The following is a 24,883-nucleotide window of genomic DNA, read 5'->3' as shown; positions in this document are numbered from 1 at the left end:
GTTGGATCCCTAGTTACATTTTTTCGCTACTTCTCAGTAGACAGAGGCTCATAAAGATCACAGTTACAAATAAGATAAACTTTTTAACTTTGTACAACTGTGTTGTCATGGGTTTTAAAAAAATCCCTGTTCAGTAGACATTTAGTAAATGTTAACTTTCCATATCTCCTTCTTTCTCTGTAAGTAAATTAAAAAAAAAAAATGTTTAACAGCCCTGGCCTGAATACAGTATGCTAGATTTCTATTAAGTGTAGATGACAAGTTCAGTCTTGATAACTTCCAATTTATCTCCTATTTTCAATTTGGTTCTCTTTATTTTGCTGTTTTCTTTCAGTTAGAAATGCATTTCAAGCTGGCTTAAGCAAACAGAAACAAAAATGTAATTCTTTTAGTTTAGGGATTTATTTCACAGATGGTGGGATGTGGACACATGACATAGAAATACCTGATATTTATTCATTCTCTCTTTCAGCTCTACTTTGACTCCATGGACCTGGAGCCCAGGCTGAATATCTCCATATGGTGATCTCCAGCAGTTCCAGGTCAATATTCTACCTGCATCAAGGTCAGTGCAATAAAAAAGGATTTTTTTTTAATGCCAACAACTCAAAAAATGTCCCAGAATTGAGTTTTGTTGGCATGTCTGAGATTCACTTGCCTACCTCTGCAATAATTGCTCTGGCCAGTGAGGTAGAATCGCCTGCTTGGTCAAGTCTGAGTTCAGTGTCTACTCCTAGAGGCAAGAAATCAATACAGCTTCATCTGTACCACATAGATCAAAGGTAGAAGGGATAGTTTCCAAAGGGAAAAAAATAACTTCGGGATGCTGTCATCAGAAAAGGGAACTGGATGCTGAGCAGGAAAACCTTAAAATGTCCACCATTCCCTTTCATCACCACTCTTTTGTCCATAGCTCATTGTCTGTGATTCTGAAAAGTTGCCCACATAAGATTCCCACTGAAAAGTTTACCAAAGAACCTACCACAAAAATGTTCCCAAAAGAAATTCCCCCAGAAGGTCCCCCATCAGAAGGTTTACCTCGAAGTTTCCCTTCAAAGATCCCCCCAGAGGATTCCCTCAGAAGTCTCCCTCAGAAAGTTCACCTCAAAAGATTTCCCCAGAAGGTTCTCCTCAAAAAGTCTGCCACAGAAGGTTTCCTACAGAAGGTTCTTCATGGAAGATTACCCAGTAGAGCCTCCTCTCATAAGCTTCCCCTTGAAAAGTTTCTCTTGGAAGTTTTCTCTCGGAAGGTTCCCCTTAGAGATTGCATGATTGAGCTGGTACTTCTTTCAGTAGCCGACAGCTTTAATTTGTCAGGCCTTGAGCTTCTTTCCCATAATCTTGCTTGAAGAATGATCTTCCCCTATCTGGAAAAGGCCTTTCCTCCTGGACTAAACATCTCACTATGGGAGTAGTAAAATAGAGTGGTGAGGTCCAACAGAGCACTGTTAGTCCATCCAGTCCAGCAGAATCAACGGCAGGTTGCCAACAGGTGGCAGATGCCGTTCAGATCCTCCTTACCTTATGATTCCTGGTCTCTTAATCTGGACCTCAACTTCCTGGTAAACATATTTATTTTATCTTTTTTTGGATGAAGAGAATTCTTTTCCCTTTAAGATTTTATTTATTTATTTGAGAGAGAAAGGGAGCACAAGTGGGGTGAGTGATAAAGTGGGAGAAGTAGACTCCAGGCTGAGCAGGGAGCCCCATGCTAGGCTCCATCCCAGGACCCCAGGATCATGACCTGATACCTGAGCTGACGGCAGACACTTAACTGACTGAGCCACCCAGGTACCCCAGATGAAGAGAATTCTTGATGAAATAGAAAGATAACCAATGTTGAATGAACAAAGAAATACTGACATGAAAGTAAGCAAATTATAAGCTAAATAAATCTGCCTACTATTTATCTATTAACATTATAATGTCTGCCTCTGCAGTGAAAACTCTGAGGCAAGAAGTCAAGGCAGCTTTATCTGCACCACATGGATTAATGGTAGGAGGGGATGGTTTAAAAAAAAATCAGGATGCTGCTGTCAGAAAAGGGGACAAAAGGGATGCTGAGTAGGAAAACCTTACAAATATCCATCATCCCCTTTCATCACCAGTCTTCTGTCCGTATTTCACTCTGTGATTTTGAAACAGCTCTGAAAGACATTTTTTTTTTTTTTTACCTTATAAAAAGCTCAGCTCATTTTGGGGTAAGGTTTCCTGCAGCTATTATGGGCTTCAGCAGAGGTGCTGTAGAATGATTTCTGATGACATCAGAAATGATGAGGCCCAAGAATGAGAGTGGAACCTGACCCTTGTCACCACCTCCAAGACTCAGTGTTCTCATTTATCAAACATGCAGATGAGACCAGAGGGTCTTGAAGGTCCTTCAGCAATGAAATTCCATATTTCTGACAGTATGACACTCTTACATTTGAGCTTTTCAGAGAAACCACTGTAAATATGCTCTGATGACTCGAATGTCTCTCAATGTTCTCCTCAAATGATCTCATCAGACTCCCACCTTTGAAGAGGTGAGAAAGAAAGAAGACGACTTGCTTGACATCTGTCAGCTGGTAGCTGACCTGGAGCTGCTAAGCCATCACTTTAAATAAATGGGAGTTCCTCTCTCCAATCTATATCTATATATCAATATCAATACCAATATCTATATCTATATCTATATCTATATCTATATCTATATCTATATCTATCTATATGGACAGAAAGGGAGAAGCTGAGATAGAGATAGAGATTTCCCACTCCACTGATGGGACTGGAGACATTTTTCTGATGTTTCCACTTCTTGAGTTTTGGGCCAGAGCCAGGATCCCTGATCCCAAGGGTAATCTCACTACTATAATGATACACATTTATCCCTTCTTTCCATCTCTTAACTTTGCAATTTTTTGGGTCCCTATACCAAAAGTTTTCCTGAACTGTGACTCAAGTTTGCTGAAACATGTGGAGCCCACACCTTGTCTATTTAGCTCAGCCCCAGAAACTGGCTACCCTGTAGCACCAGTGCCCTCCCCTGCCCCCCAGAACTTCCCATTGTGGGGGTGAGCATAGGAAGGATAATCTTATGCTCCAGTTTGCTGAGGATAGCCTAGTTTATGCCTGCTTCTCCATAATTATTAAGCACTTCCTTTCATGCTCCAGAGTGCCATAGTTTGGATGGTAAGTTGCATGCTCACCTAGCTAAAAGACTAGTGACCATCAATGTGAATTGCAACTGTAATTCAACAAGTCTTGAGATGTGACAGAATGAGGTTTCCATCATTTGTCTCCTGGTCCATTTCCTTTATCACTAGGAAATTTTGTCTCTTACATGTTTTGTGAAAAGAAAAAGCATTGTCTCCACTTTTCTTGTGACACATGAGTACCCAAGATATTTCTTTTTTGTTCTCCCTTTTGGAATAGGTAATCTGTTAAAGAAAAGGAGGATTTTGTTACTAAATAAGGCCTTCCATAAACATAAATTTATTTTTAGAAGTTTCCTTATACTTTTTTTCATGTAGGCCCATTTTTCTGCTCACATTTATGCTTCTTTTAAATTTTATCATTCTTAATTTATTTACATATTTCAAACAAAAATTGTACATACTTTTTTTTTTAATGTGTCAGATTGAGAGAGAGAGAGAGAGAGAGAGAGAGCGAGAGAGCACAGGTAGAGTGGCAGGTAGAGGCAGAGGGAGAAGCAAGGAGCCTGATGTAGGACTCAATCCCAGGATGCTGGGATCATGACCTGAGACAAAGGCATCCACTTAACCAACTGAGCCACCCAGGCGTTCCCAAAAATTGCACATATTTTTACAACACGATGATTTGATACACTTAAATAGTGAAAAGATTACTACTGATAGTTTTGTTTTCAGATCTTACACTAAACTCTTTAATCCATTTTGAATTGGTTGTTGTTTTTTTTTTTTTTTTGGTTTAATTTAATTTTGGATATTTATTTCTGTGACTTTTTTTTTAAATAAACATATAATGTAATTTTATCCCCAGGGGTACAGGTCTGTGAATCGCTAGGTTTACACACTTCACAGCGCTCACCACAGCACATACCCTCCCCAGTGTCCATAACCCCACCCCCTCCCCCCAGCAACTCTCAGTTTGTTTTGTGAGATTTAGAGTCACTTATGGTTTGTCTCCCTCCCAATCCCATCTTGTTTCATTTATTCTTCTCCTACTCCCCTAATCCCCCATGTTGCATCTCCACTTCCTCATATCAGGGAGATCATATGATAGTTGTCTTTCTCCGATTGACTTATTTCACTAAGCATGATACCCTCTAGTTCCATCCACGACGTCACAAATGGCAAGATTTCATTTCTTTTGATGGCTGCATAGTATTCCATTGTGTATATATACCACATCTTCTTTATCCATTCATCTGTTGACGGACATCTAGGTTCTTTCCATAGTTTGGCTATTGTAGACATTGCTGCTATAAACATTGAATTGGTTTTTTGATGTGGAGTGATACAGGGTCCAATTCATTCTTCTGCATATGAAAAATCAGTTTTCCCAATATCATTTATTGAAAAAACTGTCATTTCCTTGTCATGTGTTTTTGACACCTTTGTTGAGGATCAACTGAACATAAATGCATGGGTTTATCTGTGAGTTTTCTATTCTGTTCCATTGGTCTATATGTTTTCACGTTAGTACCATGCTGTTTTCTTTACTATAGCTTTGCAGTATATTTTGGAGTAAGGAAGTGTGACGCCTCTAGCTTTGTTCTTCCTCAAGATTGTTTTTGGCTACTTAGGATCTCTTATGGTTCCATATGATTTTAGGACTGTTTGCTCTATTTCTGTGAAAAGAGCCATTAGACTTTTGATTGAGATTGCATTTAATGTGTAGATCACTTTGGATAATATGGATGTTTTAGCAATATTAATTCTTCCAGTCCCTGAACACAGAAAACTTTTTCATTTATTTGTGTCTTCTTCAATTTCTTTCATTAAAGTTTTCCAGTTTTCAGTGTACAGCTTTTTGGCCTTTGTTGTTAAATTTATTCTTAGTATTTTTTTTTTTGATGCTATTGTCAAAGAGATTGTTTACTTACATATTTATTTATTGGATAGTTCATTGCTAGTGTATAGAAATGTAAGTGACTTTTTAAAAAAGGTTATTTATTTGAGAGATTCCCCCCTCAGCAGGGAGAGTGATGAGGGACTGGAGCCTGATGCGGGGCTTTATCCCAAGACCCCGGGATCACAACCCAAGCTAAAAGTAGATGCCTAACCAACTGAGCAACCCAGGTACCCTGTAACGGATTTTTGCATCTTAATCTTTTTATTCTTTCTTTAAACCATGTTCATAAAATGGATTCCACTTATCCAGTTCTATTGCTTTCCTAGATATCCAAGAATGTTTTGATAACCTAAAAGCAATATTCATTCTTTTAGAAGAGTGTTACCGTGAGAGAACGCATCATTTACCTAACTGTGTCTTCCCCACACCACCTCATCTCCTGTGGGTCTCTGAATCTTGTCCTTACCTGAGGCAGGGATCCAGTCTCTGGACTGTCTTTGGACGACAAAACACCCTTTTATACTCTCTCCTCTGTTAAGCAGAATCCATGCCCAGTATGGAGCCCAATACTGGGCTCGAGCTCATGACCCAGAGATCACTACCTGAGTTGAGAACAAGAGTCCAGCATTTAACTGACAGAGCCACCCAGGGGCCCCTCGAGCTTCAACTTTTAAACTTAGACTGATTAGTTATTTAACTAAATCTAGTCAATGCAGAACATTTGGTGATCAATTATTAGCCCACTTTCTGTACAAACATTATTGTAAGGTTTTTACATTTTTTTAAAATTTCAAATGAGTAGCATGTTATATATTCACATTTTTACTGACTGATGAATTATTTGTGCCACCCTGATACAGTGATTGGCTTGTATCACACAAAATATTTTTAGTTACTAATGTAATTTTCTTGGTCTCTCTATGAATTGCAAGGGTGAATCACTGCTAAATAATTGTGCTGCATTGGCGGCCTTTCATTTTATTTTATGGTGTTCCCTCACTCCACATTTACTTCAGAAGGCCTGTAACATATTCACAGGATTCCTGGATCCCTGAATATTTGGCTACATTACTTTCTGCCTTACACAGTATTACCCAACATGACAGAATGACAGAGCTTCCCTGAGATAGTAAAAGCAGAGATGCAATATTAGCATTATGAATTAATATTATTATTTACTCAGCATCATCATTTGGAGGTGCCTGAGGTTGACACAGTAATCTCAAAAGGCTTAAAAGCACAATGACAGAATCTGCAGTGTTTATTAACAGACAAAGATAAATGATAATTTAGTGGTTGGAAAGCTGGTGTGGAACACAATCAATTTGGATTAGATTCACATTACCAAATTGAATACCTTTTATTTATGCATAATGTTGGATCATGAATCAAATTTTTATTTATAACACTAGACTACAGAAGCAATCGAAATTCTGAGTTCACTCTAAATTACTATTAACAGAAAAGTACAACAGGTTTTCATATTTTAAGAAGAACTAAATTACTTAAGGGGAACTATTTAATGGTAGCATTAAGAAATTTGGACAGTTGATGAATCTATTTTCATCTGTGAGTGATATTTTACAATGTCAGAGGGAGAACTGTCTTATATCATAGTGGAACTATGACAATTCACTTTTTATATATGGATAAAGGAAGATAGAATGGACAAAAAGGAAAGCATATAATCAGAATACAGATGATTGTAGGAGACAGTTGGGTCTAACCTGGAAAGAGAAGGTTTTGAAATATTCAGTGATAATGATAACTGACATAATCCAGAAAGCAATAAAACTTTCCTCAGGCCTCCCAGGAGGGAAGTTGCCAGTGGGGACCTGGGGATTTGAGGGGTATTCATGAATGTGTTTAGCGAGTGGGTGTGACATCAGGTGTGAACTGTGAGTTCAGAAGGAAGATCAGCCCATGGAGCGGATGTGTCTGATCTTCAGAGGAAAGGAATGACTCAATTAAATATATTTTCTGTTAAATGAAATATTTTAGGATTTTTCTATTGGGAGTACCATTTAAGTCATTATGACTTATTTTTTCCCTACTATTTCCACTTGCTATGTCCTAACACATTGTATCTGAGAGTATCTATTAATACTGAACTACTATTTAAGGCAAATGTATATGGCACATCAAACAATTACTCACCACCATTATCCCTCCTCCATTACAATTATTGAAAACATTTGCACATAATGTATTTCAAAGCACAGCTCAAAGGAGTGTAATGACTTCTAGGAATATATTTTTAAAGGAATATCTACAGAGACTAAAAAAAAATTAATATCCATTAAAGAAACTCCATTTTTACACAAATAAAGGGGATTATAACATTGCAAAGACATCTTGCTAATGTTTACTACAGAATTTTTTCTTTAAAATTCTTTTCATTAAAAATAAATGTATGAACTATGAAATAAGTTGGGGCACTATAAAACATTAAAATTCACATTATAATAATTTCTCCCCTATTATTATTTGACTATTGATGATTTTCATTTTAGAACATTAGCTGCTTTTTATAATATGAAATTTTAGTAAGTAAAAGGTAAAAATATTTCCCTTTTAACCAGGAATATACTCTCTATTAGATTTATTTTATTAAAGATTTTCCTGTTTGGTTTAATGACTTGTCTCAAGACCTCAAAATACACTATTGTATGTTTTAGCAAAACATACAAAGTCCTTCAGTGTCCAGGAAATTATTCCTTTATTTACCCAATTTTTATAAGCAAGGCTGTTAATGTCCGGCTTCCCTGTATTACAGCACTATCTTAGCATTTTTGCTATGGAGTAACCAGCATTTTGATTGGCCTATTGTTAATTTCTCTTCTTCCATTATTTAAGAATAATGATTGATTGATTCTTTATTTATTCATGATTGATTCTCTTTTCTTTCTTCCAGTGCTCCACTCCTTTATTCAAAGAATTATTTTCTTTACCCTGAACTTTCTTACGTTAGGCAAATCCCCTAAGACTCTGCTACTCCCCAGATTCAATTATATTCTAAAAATATTCAGTGTCTCTTTGTTTCCTCCTATCTTTCAAACTTCCTACTTTGTGATTTATTTGAGACATCCAACACAATTCTTCCCATGCATTTTATAATATAATCATACATCTCCATCATTACTATCTTTTCAACTCTCTTGTACATGTGGTGTTTTTTCTTTATAAGATACTAAACCTACATGCCGTGGGGAAAGAGAAAGCATAAAATGTCTGCCAGGCAAAAAAGAAGTGACCAAGGGGATAGAAGTAGGGACAGGGAAGAGGTTTTGGTTTTGGTTTTTAAATACTTACAACCACAAATTTAGGAGTCAAATGATTATTCTCAGACTATAAACTTTTTAAAAAAGACTCAGGAAGTAAAAGCGCTCCATAAACTCATACAACTAACAAATGACAGCATAGGGATATGAAATAAAATCTTCTAAGTTTTGGTTCCCATTGTCTTCTCCCTAGTCTACACCACCTTCTTCTATGGACAAGTAGACTTTCCGTCTCCTGGTTGTTGGTGTTTAGCATGGAGCAGCTCAGTTATGCTTTGCTCCAAAGATTGTAAAACAGGCTGAAGCTTGATTGCCTTTGAGGTAAGGTCTGATGCCATTTGAGGGACAAGTTGGGGCCTGGCTGGATATCAGACAGTTACATGTTTGGACCTGCTGTACATGGAACCCCCAAATTCTGAGATCTTTTTAACAGAGCCTTTTTGTTCCAGTAGAGGATAAAGTTAGAACACCATCCTGATGGAAGTTCGTCCATATGTAAATGAGAATGACAGGAGTCTTGGGGGCTTGTAAGATGACAAGTAGGGAATTTAGGTGGTTTTGTCTTTAAAATACTACCAGAAATACGTGTGGCTTCTCTGAAGTCTGCTTTAGCACAAATCACTCTCGGAAATTTCGTAATTGCCTTTTCATATATGAATCGAAAGTCCAAAATACTAACAAATGTTATTTATGAAAATATTTAAAACCTGCATATAAAAATGTCAAAAGACAAATAATAAGCAGGAAACATACATCATTTTGTATCAAAAACAAAGAATAAAATCTTCAATATACAAATAGCTCCCCTGAAAATGGGCAAGAACATAGATAATTTATAGCAAAATGAATAGAAACAATAACATGTAGAAGGACATTCAGCTTCAGTAAGAAAACAGAAACCTTGCATTCACTAATACCAAACTATTTCCTCTTTTCCAACCATGCCTTGCATTCCACACATTTTTGTTTGTTTTTAAACTTTTTTTTTTTAAATTCCATTCCTCTGCCCAACCCACTGCCACAGCTTTCTTTCTGGAAAGATCATTTTTTAACGTTAAGTATAAACACTGTCTCTTCTTTGGGGTCTCCGCAGATGCTTTCCCTAGTATAATTAGTCTTCACTCATGAGTCTTCTCTCAGCACATTAAATATACTACTAGTAGGGTATTAAAACATAATGTATTACCTTGTGTTGTAGTTCACTGGATGTGTTTTTCTGTTTTTACCTCCTCTCTTGGACCGTGACCTTCCTAGAAAAAGGAATCTTATCTCAGTTATCTTTCATTCCCCGCACTTGGGCATGCTAAATGAGACATAGTAAGAATTCAATCAATTGTTAAATAAATGAATGATTAATTAATGAGAATTTGAATGCAAAAAAAAGGAAAATAAATACAAATGAAAACTACACTGATGTCCTGGTTGGGGTGTTTTAAGAATTTCAATGTGAAAGAGAGTGGGATATGGGATAACAGAAGTCTCTTGGATTTGGCAGTTGGGTGTCACTGCTGACTGCTGTTACAGCAGTTTCTGATCTTGATGGATGGAAACACCCAGAGGATTAAAAGAACATAGGAAATGAAGATGTGGGCAGAGAGTTGTAGCCGCCTCCTAAAGGAATCTCGCTATGAAGAGAAAGCAAACAGTGAAGTAGGCTAGAAGAAGGCACAGAGACAAGGGAGTGGTTTTCAGCTTTGACGTTTCAAGGTTGGAGAGATCCGAACATGTTTGTAGACTACAGTGCAAGAGCTCGAAGAAGGAAGTTCAGTTGAGGTGAGGTAGTTGAAGTGAGGTAATTTGGACCAACCTCTCTATGAAAATTAGAAAAGTTCAACCAAAGTGATCTGCCTAAAGAGCTAAGAAAAGCCAGAGAGAGGTTGAATATATGTGAAAGCAGGTGAGAGCCTTCGTAGGACAGCCCTTGCCTCAGCCACAATGAACTAGGCAGGTCTCTGGAAAAGCCAGGCTTTCAAATGTCCACACATTTTGCTTTTTGTTCTCTATTACTTGAATGTCCTACTCTTCTTCAGCTGATGAACTCTTACTCACTTTTTTAAAAGACTTGATTCAAATATAACTTTGCTATGATTTCTCTCTTCTGCGTTTTTACAGAACCTGAACTATATTATGGCATATGTTTTTTTGCAATGTCGGATTTACTTAGACCTTGCCCTATGCACTCTTCCAAGGAAAGCATTGTGACTTACAAGTAGATACATATAGCATAGTACTTGATTTTATTTATTTGTTTGTTTATTTAAAGATTTATTTATTTATTTGAGAGAGAATGAGAGAGAGCACGAGGGAGAGTGAGAGCACAAGCAGGAGAGGGGTAGAGGGAGAAGCAGACTCCCAGCTGAGCAGGGAACCCCATATGGAACTAGATTCCAGGATACTGAGCCAAAGGCAGACACTTAACTGACTGAGCCACCCAGGTGCCCTTATCTTTTAAAGATTTTATTTATTTGAGAGAGAGACAGAGAGAAAACATGAACAGGAGATAGGGGCACAGGGAGAGGGAGAAACAGAGTCCTCACTGAGCCCAGTGCCCAATGTGGGACTCAGTCCCAGGACCCTGAGATCATGACCGGAGCCGAAGTCAGGCACTTAATGGATGAGTCTGACCTAAGTGCCCCAGTTCTTGATTTTTATAAAATTCATTCTGTTTATTGAGTTATTTGCTGATCACAGTCCTTGTCTTTTCTCCCTTTTTACCTCATCTTAAAAGTAAACATTTCTTCTACAAAATGCTCCATTCATAGTCTTGCTTAAAGTATTTCAGAGTATTGAAATTATACCACAGCTAAGGTTATAGAGATTTTGGGTATATCTAGAAACACGGAGGCACAGGAAATAGCTGGAGTGGGTAGGAAATCCTTGGCTACTTTATGAATATAAAGGTTATAGTCCAAACCCCAGTCAATAAGGGAAGCGAGGGGCTCCTGGGTGCCTCTGTGGGTTAAAGCCTCTGCCTTCGGTGCAGGTCATGAGCCCAGAGTCCTGGGATCGAGCCCCACATCAGGCTCCCTGCTCAGCGGGGAGTCTGCTTCCCCCCTCTCTTTCTCTGCTTGCCTCTCTGCCTACTTGTGATCTCTGTCTGTCAAATAAATAAATTAAATCTTAAAAAAAAATAAGGGAAGTGAAGGATGGATAATTAGAAAATTGATTACCTGTACCATTTGAAAATTTCTATAATCAAGACTTAAATTTGGTAAGGCCTGTTGCTTTTGGCAGAAAACATTAATTCATTAAGATAAATAGTACTTCAAGGTTTCAAGGTCTGAAAGAATGGTATGAAATGTGGCCTGGTTTGTCACCTGCCCTGTATGCAACCTGGTCTTGCAATTTTAGTCCATGGAGAAGAAAATAGTCTCTTCTTGTTAACTCACTCAGGAATATTCCAGGTAGTAAATGAATGATTTTGGTCTGAGAAAATGATCCTATCTTCCTTGGGAATAGTCAAGGGAAACAATAAAAATAAAATAGCAAGTTATAATATGGTATCTTCATCATTTTTTAAAACTTAAACCCATTTGTAATTATTAACAGTTTATGGGTGGGTTTTTAAAATGTTTTTTCCCTACTGTATCCTTGGGTCAGTACATCATCAGATTCATAGCTGTGCTCAAAAATGTTTAACTAAATGAATAAGAGTAAATATATGTCACTCTGTACTACTATTAAAGATCTTGAATTTAAACCATAAAGATGGAAGGATAAATGTTTTCCAAATGTACATATGTACAAACATGTACATATGTGTATACACATTATATGTAGAAACACATATGTACAGACATTATATGTACAAAGATGTACATATGTATATACGTATTATATACATATGTACATGTTTGTACATATGTACATTTGGAAAACATTTATCCTTATATGTATGTATTTATCCTTAACATAACATTTATCCTTATATATATTTCTAATATTATAATGGGACATGTACTTTTGTTCTTATTTTTATTTTTGAATGCTTTTTATTTCCTCTAGTCCAAATTTTGAACATGGCAAGTTTCAAAGCTGAATTTTCAGTATTCCTCCAAAGTGGCTGGCTTCATTTGATACTTTGTTACCACTTCCTGCCTCTCAGACAACTCTGTCTTTCCATAGCTTCTCCTTTCTCTATAAGTTTTCTCAACACAATTCCTCAATAGCCTGATACTTCTATACCAATCACAGTCATCTCCATTAAAATTTTATCTTTCTTTGTGACGAGCTTGTCTTTCCCTCCTTATTTATTATTAAAGTTTTAAATATCCAAGGGAAACCTGATTAATAATTTCTCAGACCTAAAAATCTGAGACTTAGAAAAAAAATAGACTTCAGCTTGTTTATTTTCCCAAGACTTGTGAAGTACAATCCCAATTGCAAAATGAAACAAACTTTTCCACAACTTATACTGTCCAGACATCAAGGTATAATCTTTTAGTATTATAAATAGAAAATTCATTTTCCTGATTGGTGTGTAAACATTAGGCTACTTTTCTTCTGGCACTGCAGGAGATATACCAAGCTATTTGTCTTTTTAAGCTTTGCAAATGTAAAACATATTAATGTAGGTTACCTTAGTCTATTACAAATTCACCTCACTGTCTATTAATATATCTCAACTCTAACTCAATGGCACTTCTACCTGTATTATTCATTTTTCATTATCCCATAATCCAGGGCTCTCTGCTGAGACTCTATAAAACACAACTATTAGGGCCAGACTCAGGGATATCCATCTGTTGGGACATGGATTAGACCATCAAGTTATTTCAGCAAGCTAAACCAACTGCCACTCAATTGTAGTGTGAATTTCCCACCAGTGCCTACTCCAGCCACAATCCATGATTAAAAATTTCCGTATTCATTTTAGATTGCCTCTAGCACCCACTTGAATTAACTTGCCAAGGTACTGTACATTTTTAGTTTCTTAACCAATGAACCAGCAGCCCAGGTATCTTCCTGTATATTTTCATCCAAATGAGGCTTTACAAACATGAATTTCTCTAAGGGAGTTCACATTGAGCCGAGGACAAATATCTCATGTTTTATCAATCTCAGGTCAGAATATCATGTGTCAAGGGGCGCCTGGGTGGCTCAGTGGATTAAGCCGCTGCCTTCGGCTCAGGTCATGATCTCAGGGTCCTGGAATCGAGCCCCGCATCGGGCTCTCTGCTCAGCGGGAAGCCTGCTTCCTCCTCTCTCTCTGCCTGCCTCTCTGCTTACCTGTGATCTCTGTCTGTCAAATAAATAAATAAAAAATCTTAAAAAAAAAAAAGAATATCATGTGTCAAAATCAATTGTCTTTCTTCTCACCTTTCTCCTTATTAAGGATTCTAGCAAAATATGTATGAGGTGAAACCACAGAACAAACATGGTAGCCTAAAATTTTTTAGTTTTAAAGTCTACTCAGTGTCAGGACAGAAAGCAACAGATTATAGGTTTGAGTTCTTAGAGTTTATTAGAGAACATTAAAATTATGTCAGTTAATTGGAAAAACCTAACTTTCCAACAATCAAGGATGAGTTAAATAAATCACAATGCTTCCATTCACTAGAATGCTATCTGATCGTTAAAACTGATGATTTGTCTCCCTCCCAATCCCATCTTGTTTCATTTATTCTTCTCCTATCACCCTACCCCCCCATGTTGCTTCTCCATGTCCTCATATCAGGGAGATCATATGATAGTTGTCTTTCTCCGATTGACTTATTTCACTAAGCATGATACGCTCTAGTTCCATCCACGTCGTCGCAAATGGCAAGATTTCATTTCTTTTGATGGCTGCATAGTATTCCATTGTGTATATATACCACATCTTCTTTATCCATTCATCTGTTGATGGACATCTAGGTTCTTTCCATAGTCTGGCTATTGTAGACATTGCTGCTATAAACATTCGGGTACACGTGCCCCTTCGGATCACTTAATCTCACAAAACAAACTGGGGGTTGCTGGGGGGAGGTGGGATTGGGAGAGGGGGAGCGGGCTATGGACATTGGGGAGGGGAGGCGAACCATAAGAGACTATGGACTCTGAAAAACAACCAGAGGGTTTTGAAGGGTCAGGGGTGGGAGGTTGGGGGAACAGGTGGTGGGTAATGGGGAGGGCACGTTTTGCATGGAGCACTGGGTGTTGTGCAAAAAGAATGAATACTGTTACGCTGAAAAAATAAATAAAATGGAAAAAAAAACTGATGATAAAAGTCTATTTTTATTGACTTGGAAGACAAGAAAGACAATTATAGAATATCTTCTTCATTGTGTGTGTACATAAAGAAACTAAGGGAAATTATTAAGGGTGATTATTTCTAGGTTTGAAAATTTCAAGTAAGTTTATTTTTTGTTTATTTTTCTGTGCTATTGTTTTATTTTTATTAAAAATGAACACATAAATTCTTCTGCTTCCAGCCATGATGGAAAAACAGGGCCAGATTTACCTTCTCTACTTATCTTAAATACTAGAAAAACTGGGGCGCCTGGGTGGCTCAGTGGGTTAAGCCTCTGCCTTTGGCTCAGGTCATCATCTCAGCGTCCTGGGATCAAGCCCTGCACCCAGCTCTCCGCTTAGCAGGGAACCTGCTTCCTTCTCTCTCTCTGCCTGCCTCTCTGCCTACTTGTGATCTCTCTCTGTCAAATAAATAAATGAAATTTAAAAAATAAATTACCCAAGTTTTTGGGGCGCCTGGGTGGCTCAGGGGGTTAAGCCACTGCCTTCGGCTCAGGTCATGATCCCAGGGTCCTGGGATCGAGCCCCATGTCGGACTCTCTGCTCAGTGGGGAGCCTGCTTCCCTTCCTCTCTCTCTCTCTGCCTGCCTCTCTGCCTACTTGTGATCTCTGTCAAATAAATAAAATCTTTAAAAAAAAATACTTGAAAAACTGGACAAAATGTATGCGGTGGTAGTTTTTAGACCTTGGACAGCAGGCAGTGCAGGACAGTCATCCTTGATGGAAGGAAGACAAATGAGGTGAGCCTCACAAAGTCTCCGCTAACTGCCTAGAGTGGGTTTCTAGGCTGAGGCACAGGAAAGGGACACCTAATCTGAGCCAGGCAGTACCCCCTGTTGAGAATTTATGGAGTACGAGGTGATGAGAACTACCATGGCAGACTGCCAGAGAGAGGAGAGTGGTACAGCGAGTGAGCTCCCAAGATCTGCGCCCATCATCACCTCGGGATGAGTAACCACTGGCTGTGAGGAAACTCCTTGAAGTCAAGGGCAGAATCATGAGAAAGGAAAAGAGTCCCACCAAGATGGAATTTACTCTTGCTTTCAGTAAACAGAGTGGAAACACTCACAGTGCACAGGTAGTGGTTTTAGTACTTGAAAGGATGTAGTTTCAGTAGTGGGGCAAATTAATGCTAGTCTAACGACTGCTCTTGTCTTGTCTATTGGAGCTTAGAAGCAAGATTGAGAAGGACCAATCTGTTTCTAGGTACCTGAACCTGAAATAAAGCCCAAAAATATTTAAAAGAATTCAGGATCCAACAGAGTAAATTAAGGATGTCTATTCAGAAATTATGAGGCAACCAAAGAAGCAGGGAAAAAAAAAGGTCTATAATGAAGATAAAACACAATCATTAGAAGAGACACAGAAGTGGAAAACATGATAGAATTAGTAGACAAAAACATTTGTTAAAATTGCAAATATACTCCATGCGTTCACAAAAATAGAGGAAAACATGTTAAGGGGAAATATAAAGATAAATAGAGATCCAAATTGAACTTTTAGAGTTGAAAACACAATGTCTACAATGAAAAATGCATTAGAGGAATTAATAGCTACTAAAGGTGATAATATGGAATTATTAAAAATACTCAATTCATTTGGAAGAAGCAGAAAAAGGAATAAAGAGAAAAAAGAATAGAGAGAATAAATGGAAACTATGGCCAGACGGTAGATGAATACACAAATTCAAATTCAAGGTATATACTTTATTTTTTTTATGACAGCATTTTTTAAAATTAATTTATTTTTAATTTTTTATAGATATATAATGTATTTTTAGCCCCAGGGGTACAGGTCTGTGAATCTTCAGGTTTACACACTTCACAGCAAGGTATATACTTTAAACACCTCAGTTAAGAGGTAGAGATGATCAGATTGGATTTTCTAAAGTATGCCTGTAAAACACCCATTTAATTATAAATAAATAGATCAAAAGCAAAAGAATAGAAATGGATATGCCGTGCTAGCATTAATCAAAAGAAAGCTAAAATAGCTATAAGAATACCATACGAAGTAAATGTCAGAGTAAAGTATATTTCCAAAGATAAAGAAGATTATTTCATGGTGATAAAGGGATTGACTCATTAAGAGGTTTATGCACTTAGCTTGCAAATACCTAAAGCAAAACTGATATGACTGAAAGAAATAGATGAACATACAATTTTAGCTAAAGATTTTTCTCAATAGTTGATGAGCCAAGTGGACAGAAAAACAAAAGAAACAGAAAACTTTAACAATATTAGCAAACGCCTTGACCTAATTGACACTTACAGAATCCTATAATCACCAATAGCAGAAACACATTATTATCAAGTACGTACAGAATGATTACCAAGGTGTGCCATATTCTGAGCCAAGAAAATCTTTCATTAAGTTGTAAAGTATTGAAATTATAAAAAGTATGTCTCCGGTCAAGATGGAATTAAACTAAAAATCAGTAACAGGTAGATATCTGGAAAGTCTTCAAATATTTGGAAAACAAACAACATATTCCTAAATAGCCCAAAAGCCAAAGGAAATTAGAATGTGTTTTGAATTGAATGTAAATTGAAGTATTACACAAAAAATACTGGGACTGCAGTTACTCAGTACTTAAAGGAAATTCATTAAATGCTTATATTAGAAATGAAACAATTTAAATCAATGACCTCTATATCCCATATGAACACAGACATATATTTTCTTAACAAGATTTTAATGAACAAATTGCAGCAATATGTAAACAGATAATACATCATGACCAAGTAGAGGTTATCTCAGAAATGCAAGGTTGATTCAATATGTGATTCATCATATTAACAGGCTAACACAATATAATTCACCATATCAAGAGCTGAAGGAAGAAAAATTGCATGATCACAATGACTGTAAAAAAAAGCATTTGACAAAATCCAGCATTGATCTATAACAATAACAACAACAACAACAACAAACTCTCAGCAAACAAGAAAGAAAGGGGAATTTCCTGGATCTGATAAAGGGAATCTAGGAAAAACCTACAGCTACCTTATACTTCATGGAGAAAGCCTGGATGCTTTCCCTAAAAGACTGAGAATTAGTTGATGTGTGTTCGTACCATGTTTACTCTATAGCGTCCTGCTGGTTCAGTGCAGTAAGGCAAGCAAAAGGAGTAAGAAGTATCCATATTTGAAAGTAAGAAATAAATTACATCTCCATTTACTATCTAAAAACAAACAGAAATTGAAATTAAAGAAACAATACCATCAAAAAATAGAAAATACTTAGGGATAAAGTGAAAAGAGATTTGCATCACATGGACAATCTAAATCTAAAAATTTCATGGTGAAACAGAAAAGACCAAAATGAATAGAACGATATAGTATGTTCTTTGGTCAGAAGACTCATGTCCCAGAATATCAGCTTCACCCAGATCGATCCACAGATTTAACACGATTTCAATCCAGATCCAAGTATGCTTTCTGAAGAAATTCACAGCCTGACTCTAAAATTTATAAGTAATTGCAAAGTGTTTAGACCAGCCAAAACAGTTTTGAAAAAAAGAACAAAGAACTAATGTTACCTGACTGCAAGATTTGTTATAAAGCCAACAGTAATCAAGACAATGTTGTATTGGCATAAAGATATTCACTAGATCAGTGGAACAGAAAACAATGAGATGTAGACCCATACATACAAAGACAATTAATTTTCAAAAATTGCCAAGGTCAATTGCACTACTGCGTATTTACCGCAAACATACAGATGTAGTGAAAAGAGTGTCCATATGTACCCCAATGTTCGTAGCAGCAATGTTCACAATAGCCGAACTGTGGAAAGAGCCAAGATGCCCTTCAACAGACGAATGGATAAAGAAGATGTGGTCCATATACACTATGGAATATTACTCAGCCATCAGAAAGGATGAATACCCAACTTTTGTATCAACATGGATGGGACTGGAGGAGATTATGCTGAGTGAAATAAGTCAAACAGAGAGAGTCAATTATCATATGGTTTCACTTACTTGTGGAACATAAGGACTAACATAGAGAACATTAGGAGAAGGAAAGGGAAAGTGAAGAGGGGGAACTGAAGGGGGAGATGAACCTGGAGAGACTGTGGACTCTGAGAAATAAACTGAGGATTTCAGAGGGGAGGAGCGTGGGGGAGATGGGCGAGCCCAGTGGTGAGTATTAAGGAGGGCACGGATTGCATGGAGCACTGATGTTACATGTAAACATTGAATCTTGGAACACTACATCAAAAACTAACGATGTATTATATGGTACTAACGTAATACAATAAAAATAAATAAAGAAATAAAACAAGTGCAAAACCAGTTCAATAGAGGAAGGGTTATCTCTTCAATACATGGTGCTGGAACAATTAGGTCTCCATATGTAAAATACGAATCTTGCCCCTTTCTTTACACTGTACACAGAAATTCACTCAAAATGGATCATAGACCTAAATGTTAGGACTAACACTATAAAACTTGTGTAAGAAAAGAGAGGAGACAATTAATGACCTTGGTTTTGGTAAAAATTTCTTAAATATGGCACAAAACTCCCACAAACTATAAATTAGGCTTTATCAAAATGAAAAAGTTTGACCTAAGACAAATAATACCAAAAAATGGGTAAAGTTTCAAACAGATACTTCACCAAAGGAGATTATAAGTGAAAAGATGGTTATCTCATCAGTCATTAGGGGAATGAAAATTAGAATCACCATGAAATACTGTTACCTTAAGATTAAAAATATGATGGCGGGCCGAATTCTTCAATGACCACCAATGGCCTTTACTTACCCTTGCATATAATGCTCTTTTATAATCTCCTCCCCTCATGTGTGGGTGGAAGCTATGACTATGCTGAAATACAATACTTCTGGGAAAAGGACTTCTGTGAATGTAATTAAGTTTCCCAGGCAGTTGACCTCATGACAGGTAGAATGTCTATCTGGATTGGCCTGACTAAGTGCATTGGCCTAAGCCCTTTATATCTGGATCTAGAGGTCACTATGGGGAAAGTCGGAGAGATCAGAAGCTAGGGAGGGATTCCGTGCACAGTGGCAGCTTCGAAGATGGAATGCAGCCACATGTCGAGAATGTAGGCAGCTTGAGGAGTTCAGAGCAGCTCATGGCTGACAGCCAGCAAGGAAGTGGGGACCTCTCTCCTGCCTTCTACAAGGAGGAACTGAATTTGCCGCACGCCCCGCACCTAGAAGAGGACTTGAGCTCTATATCAGAATGCAGGTGGATGTCATCTTGATTTGAGCCTTGTGAGAATGTGAGAAGGGAATCCGGCCACACTGGGCCTGAACTTCTGACCTACAGGACCATGAGCTAGTAAGTGTATGTTATTCTAAGCAGCTAAGTTTGTGGAAACCTGTGACCCTGCAATACAAAACGAATCCAATGGCTACTACACATGCCTGTGGAGATCCGGAAGAGGAACCCTCGTGCACTGCTGGTAGGAATCCAGAAGGCACAACCACTCAGGAAGACAGCCTGGCAGGTTCTTAAAATGTTAAACATCTTCTTACCAGAAGACACAGCTAATCTACTCCTCATTTATACCCCAGGGAAACGAAAACATGTGTTGCACAAAGACTTGCGTGCAAATGTTCGCTGCACATTTATTTCTAATTGACAAAAACTGGGAACAACCAAAATGTTTATCAGCAGGTTAATGGACAAACACATTGTGGTGTAGAAGACGACTCAGGAATAAAACTGAAGGAAATGCAACCACATGGATGAATCTCCAATCATTTCTCTGACGAAAAGAAACCAGACAAAAAAAAAAGGGGAGTAGTGTACTATCTACATGTGTAATATTTGATTCCAATTATGTGAAACCCTGGAAAATAAAAATCTAGAATAAAAATCTATAGTGGAATTTGTTGTCCAGAGGCAGTTGAGGAAAACAGAAGTGGATTACGCTGGAGAAGGAAGAAACATTGGGGAATGAAGGTTAAGTTCATTATTGCGATATGGTGATTATTTTGTGGACATGGATATATATCAAAGTTCATCAAATTGTACACTTTACATAATTATGGCTTGTTGTATGACAGTTACACTTCAATAAAGCTGTAATGAAAAGGAAGACAGATATTAACTATGAAATAAAATACAAACAAAAGGGGATAATTTCATGGTGTTCTATGCCATTCCCAGCTCTGTGTCTAACTAGTGTGTGAGCTTAGGTAAGTAACATTCTTTCTGGTCTCAGTCGACTTTTCTGTAAAATGGGTTGGTCATAGGAGATATTTAAGATCTTTCCTATCAATCTGTAATAACAACAGCTATCTTTTACTGTATGTTTATAGAATCCCAAATGCTGTACTCCCTTTATGTCATCAGGTGGGACTTAGTGAAATCAGGGACTTCTCCAAGATGGAGAAATGAGGAAGTGTAAGATCTAAGGGGTCAAACGGTTCTGCTTGAGTGGACAGCCTGTGCTCTCAGCCAATCTGCTCTACATCCGTAAGTGCAATTTTTCTGACCAGGACTCACTGCTGGGTAATCTTCCGCACTGTGTAACTTTGATATGCTCCACTCCCTATCACTTGACCTTCCAATCCTCCTCCTACTTGCTGTCTTTTCCCATGCTTTAACATCCAGTGTAGATAATTTGTCATGTGACTCGTGCAACTTCACAGCACAGCTCTTAATAATGCTAATGGGAGTCATCGAGCAGAACTGTATCCATTGTGCTGAGAATTTATACCAGATACAATTTCATCACTAACATAACAGCTCACAAATTACAAGGGTACAATATAATTCTGAACCTCACTTTTTATTTTCTGTCATTGCCTTTTCACTCAAGAAGAAAAATAGAAGGGAAAAAAAATCCATTGTTTATAGGAGAATGCATAATTTCTTCTCTTATAGAATTTAACTTCACTTGAAAGAAGGGATAGTACAAATTCCCGAAGGGACCTCTCACCGGAGAGATCAGTTGTAAGCCTTCTCTTTGACTTGCATATATTTTTCAAGAGAGCATATACGTATTATATATAATCGCATGAAAAATACTATGCTGATTAATTAATTCATTAATTTAGCTTATGACACAGAAGAAAATAGGCTCATCAGAAAATTTCACTGCCACAAATCAGTCCTGGACCTTCTTCCTGTCTTAAGTGGGTATAGCCGCTGCTGAATTTGTAATTGCCCGGAGAGTGAGCTGATTAACAATAATCTTCTAGGCTTTAGAGCAATACTCGTTCTTTATTCACACCATGGCTTGCACTCTTTATGTTGGGTCCAAAATCAGAACGTCAGGAGGTGTGTGGAAGAACCGACTGTCAAACGTGCTCCCTAGAAACAGCACAGGATGTGGAAACAAATCAGGTCTGACGGTGTGCTGTCTTGCCTACCCGCGTTCCTTCTACCTACTTTTGTCTTTCTTGTTTGATCGGGTAGATTCTCTTAGTTCTTCACTTCCTAGAAACAAGACACTAAAGAAATTCTGAGGCCAAGGGGGCAGGCCTCCTGTCTTTTACTTCACTGGTTCCCTGCATTCCAGCTTACTCTTGGAACCAGTCCAGGGAGACTGCTGGAAAGACTGTCTCCCCCTCTGACCACCGTGCTCGTCCGCAGCTACCTTGAATACGATGCATGAGGCAAGCCAGGCTGGAAAGCCTTTGTAAGAAAACACATTTAGCTTAATCTCACTGTTTTTGATGTTGGGAAGCACATTTCCTTTTTTTAAGCTTAAAAAAAAAAAAAGCTTTATCAAGGTACATTTGACAAGCAGTGAAGCCCGCACATTTGAAGTGTGCGGTGAGTTTTGACGTATGCACAGGTGATCACAGGCAAGATGATGAACTCCACCGTTGTCCTTTACAAGTTGTCCCCAGCCCACCTTCCAGCCTCCTCTCCGGTGTGATAAGATCCTTACCCCGGTCACCTGCTGGTCGGACTTAACCCCGCGAATGTATTCTGATTATTCCACAGCATTGAAATTTGTAAGCCAGTCTTCCAAAATGAAGAAATTAGATTTCACGGAAAATCCAGATTTCTGTTTTTTTTTTTTTTTTTAAATCCCAAACTCTGGCAAGCCGGGGCGGCCCTGGAGTTGGCAGCCAGGCATTCGTCGCAGCTGCGCGCTGCCAGCCTCTCCTGACGAGCGCATGTTGGGTGGTTGGCGTAGTCCCTACAGGGCTTACTGATGTCCCCCTTCTGAATTCACCACCCCTGCCGCTCCCTGTGCTCTCTCCCCGGACACAAGGCCCCATCCGTCTCCTAGACTCTGTAAACTTTTCTTTCTTGTGCCCTTATTCTTGCAAAGAGCTCTGCGGCTCCCTGCCTGGATAGGCGACAGTGAGCTCTGGAGCTCGGCATGTCTGTCTTTACCTCTCTGCGAGCTGGATGCGTTGCTCCTTGCTCCGCGCTCCGGCAGCACTTTTTCTCACCCTTACGGAATGCATCATATCGTTAGTCGTTTGCACATCTGGCCCTCCTGGGAGATGATGAGCTCCTCAAATCCACAAGAGACAGTTTTTGTCCTTTGGTCCTCAGCCTCTATTCCAGTGCCCTACACAAGGCAGGAACCTGAAATACGATGTTTAAATGTAAGATTAAATTGTTTCTTAAAAACACAATGCATTTATTCTATTTAGGAGAAAAAATACCATAAACTTAATGCTAAATTAAAAAAAACAACAACCAAAACATTTATCTATAATTCTAATAAAAATAGATTTATTATACATTGTTTATTAGGATATTAACATGTTCTGTAATAACATATAATGTATTTAATCAATATATATTAATTCAAGTTTATTTGAATATATATATTTTACATTTTTGTTGCCTGTTGACTGAGTTAGGTATAATAGCCATGAGTCTAACATGGGGGATCCTTGAAACAAAGACTATCCGGCTCATAAGTGGAATGTTATGCAATTTAATGTTTCACATTTTGGAAAGTGCAAGTTCCTGCTCACACATACGATTGGTCCTTTTATCTATGAGCACAAAAGGTTATTTTATATATATATGTAAAAAACTTTTCTCTCTGTATAGTTCTATGTATACATATATGTATATATAGAACTTCTTATTCAGGAAGTTTCCTAAACATATGCAACATTAAAAAAATTAATTTTTTTTCTAGCTACTTTCTTCACATTTTGGTGCCTCTGTGACTAGAATCCATCCTATTTATGACCAGAAGACATCATACGTCTGTAGGGTCACATTAAAAAAAAAAAAAAGAAAAAAATGAAGAAAATCTTCATGCTGTACATCTTTCTTTAAATAAAATATATCAGAGTTCAGTGCCATTTTTAAAAAAGATTTTATTTATTTATTTGACGGAGAGAGATCACAAGTAGGCAGAGAGGCAGGCGGGGGGGGCGGGGGGGGGGAAGCAGGTTCCCTGCTGAGCAGAGAACCCGGTGTGGGGCTCGATCCCAGGACCCTGGGATCATGACCTGAGCCGAAGGCAGAGGCTTTAACCCACTGAGCCACCCAGGCGCCCTCAGTGCATTTTTTGATAGCAAGAATGAAAAACAGTAAAAAGACAAAAACCTGGCTTCTCTTTTTAACTTGATTCTTTTTTTTTAAAGATTTTCTTTATTTATTTGACAGAGAGAGATCACAAGTAAGCAGAGAGGCAGGAGGAGAGAGAGGAGGAAGAAGCTGGCTCCCTGCTGAGCAGAAAGCCCTACACGGGGCTTGATTCCAAGACCCTGGGATCAGGAAGGCAGAGGCTTAACCCATTGAGCCATCCAGGTGCCCCTCAACTTGATTCTTTTTAAGGAAGCATTTTGTGAATGTCTTCTGTGTTCAAAAATCTCCATAAGCACCGGGGAAAATAAAGAAATGAATAATGCCTAGTTCATCTACTCAAGGGTTTCACAATATAGTGGGAGCAACTGGAAAGAATATATAAATATTTTGGATAGTAGAAATGGTTCAAAAAAAAAAAGCCAAGAGATTGGGGTATCAGCCAATATACTTATACAATAGTCAAATAAACTACTCCTGCCTGAAACCTGTGCTGGGATCGGGAGGGAATATGGGAAGCTAGAGGTTGGGAAATCAGACATGACGTTGTTGAACATTTAAACACCAGATTTGAGGATGTTTGGATTTATATCGTATGTAGGTAACAGGGAGCCATACAATATTGTACAGTTAGGCTCAGATTGGAAATGAATATTTGTGTCAGGGTATTAGTTCAGAATTTATACATAGAGTTTTAAGGTTTAAGTAAGATTTGACTTTTCTCTCTCTCCCTCTCTTTCAGATGTTTACTGAAGATGCCAAGGGGGAAGGGTACTTTTAAATTAGTAGCAGGGTCCTGAAGACCCATGGAAAATGAGCCATCTCTATAATCTGGAAAAAG

This window comes from Meles meles, chromosome 5, assembly GCF_922984935.1.
Source record: "Meles meles chromosome 5, mMelMel3.1 paternal haplotype, whole genome shotgun sequence".
In the NCBI taxonomy this organism is placed as follows: Eukaryota; Metazoa; Chordata; class Mammalia; order Carnivora; family Mustelidae; genus Meles; species Meles meles.
The sequence above is the reverse complement of the archived record's forward strand: the minus strand, read 5'-3'. Positions refer to the sequence as shown.